This window comes from Bison bison, unplaced genomic scaffold (assembly GCF_000754665.1).
Source record: "Bison bison bison isolate TAMUID 2011002044 unplaced genomic scaffold, Bison_UMD1.0 scf7180017864185, whole genome shotgun sequence".
Taxonomy (NCBI): Eukaryota; Metazoa; Chordata; class Mammalia; order Artiodactyla; family Bovidae; genus Bison; species Bison bison.
The window spans coordinates 22,832-25,205 of NW_011494757.1; positions in this window are offsets into that span (position 1 = coordinate 22,832).

Genomic DNA, 2,374 nt, shown 5'->3' on the forward strand with positions numbered 1-2,374 from the left:
TTTGTCAGCAAAGTGATAATACACTGTCTAGGTTTGTCATAACCTCTCTTCCAAGGAGCAAGCATCTTTTAATTTTGTGGCTGCAATCACAGTCCGCAGTGATTTTGGAGCCCAAGAAAATAAAATCTGTCACTGTTTCCACTGTTTCCTCATCTATTTGCCATGAAGTCATGGGACCGGAGGCCATAATCTTAGTTTTTTTTTTTAATGTTGAGTTTTAGGCCAGCTTTTTCACTCCCTCTTTCACCCTCAAGAGGCTCTTGAGTTCCTCTTTGCTTTCTGCCATTGGAGTTGTATCATCTGCATACATGAGGTTGTTGATACTTCAAGCAATCTTGATTCCAGCTTGTGAGTCATCCAGCCCAGCCTCTGACTGTGTCCAGTTCCACTGGTACAATATGGAGGCTCCACTTTGGCAGGAACAAGATGCCATTCCTTCTACCCAGGAAGGGAGGTACAGTCAATAGAGCTAAGAAGCAAGTAACCTTCCTTGCCCCAGCAGCTAGATCTGAGGTTCATATAATTAATCTTATCCCTCCTCAAACAGTTTCAGATTTCCCGCACTCTTAGCCATTATTTCAGATGGTCTAAGTTGCTTATCTAGAGGGTTAGACCATCCCTACATTCCTGAAGAAACTGAGCCCTGAGTTACCTTGCTCTGTGTAGCTTTCGGTTGCCACAATTGCCTGTTAACCCATCTCTAGGCCCAGAAATGTCAGGATATGCCCCAGTGAATTCCATGGGTTCCATAAATACTCCTTCCAGCCCTTGCTATACAGCAGTGCTCACTGCTAACCCAGTGAGACCCTACCTTTCTTGTTTATTCAACTGATAATTTTTAAAAATTTCCCTTCCTAAGAAGTGAGATGAACTCACACACACACTACATCTTTTTAAATTATTTTTTCAGTTTGAGTAGCATTAGTTAATGTTTTGTTGTTTTTTTTTTTTAATTATTGAAGTTCTCCTGATTATTCCTCAGCTCACATCTACTTAGTGCTATGCCCTCTCTAAACAGAGGAGGTCAGGAGAGAATTTACAAAGCGTCACTTTCTGCCACATAAGATGCTTTAGTCTCATATAATCAGTAGAGTGACATCAGAAATTACTCAAATTTCCTGACATATGGACTCTCGTTATCTCTCACTTCAGTAGTAATAAGGATAATTCACTATTTGCAAGTCATTTCAGTGCAATGTAATTGGTAATGAGCAAAATGCCAGGGTAATGTAACATGGAAACTTACATTACCGTATGTAAAATAGATAGCCAGTGGAAATTTGCTGTATGCCTCTAGGGAACTCAAACAGCGGCTCTGTATCAACCTAGAGGGGTGGGATGGGGCGGGAGATGGGAGGGAGGTTCAAGAGGGAAGGGATATATGTACACCTATGGCTGATTCATGTTGAGGTTTGACAGAAAACAGCAAAATTCTGTAAAGGAATTATCATTCAATTAAAAAATAAATAATGTAAACAAAAAGATGCCAGGGTAAAATCTGCTATCTTGTCGAAAACGTCTCAACAGCTTTTTTTTTTTTTTAATATAGCATATTTGAAGCTTTAAAACTTACAAAACAACAGTGAGTCAGCATAATTGTGTCATGACATTCCTTCTTTTTATTACCCCTTTCAACAACGGAAAATCAGCATCTCTCTCCCCTGGTGGCTCAGCAGTAAAGAATCTGCCTGCAATGCAGGAGACACAGGAAACGCGGGTTCGATCCTGGGTCAGGAAGATCCCCTAGAGAAGGGAATGGCGACTCTATCGCTGATCCTGCTGCTGATGCCAGTTGTCTTGCTGTCCTCGCTGTCCACACTGTTCACTGAACCCAGGGCAGGCAAGGCGAGAGCTAAGAGGCTGGAAAGAGACTCGAGGTGCCCTAGGAACTGCAGATACGGTTATTCTCGTCTGTTTGATCAGCAGCCATAGCAGTAGACATGCTGTGTTCTCTCCTCTCTAGCTGACCAAATGGACACGGCGGGAACACGAAAGTAATGCGGCAGGTGTGTTTGGATGGAGCCCGCATATGCCTACAGCACAAAGCAGTTCCTGACCAAGCCAGTACCTCCTGAGCGCATTTGCAGTGCTATAAAGGAGCTCAGCTGTTACAAAACGTGGGACGAGAGAGCCTGACCACACCACCTTGGGTAATTTGCCCTCTCCCTACAGCTACCTGCTCCAGTATCCTTGCCTGGGAAATCCCATGGACAGGGGAACCTGGTGGATGGGCTACATCTGTGGACTCGCAAGAGTCAGAAGTTACTTAGTGACTAGACCACCACCACCATCCGCGAATAAAAGCACCTTTGGGGAGTTGTGGGATTCAGCACTATATGCCAACAGACCTGAGCGGAGTCCTTCCCACCTGTGC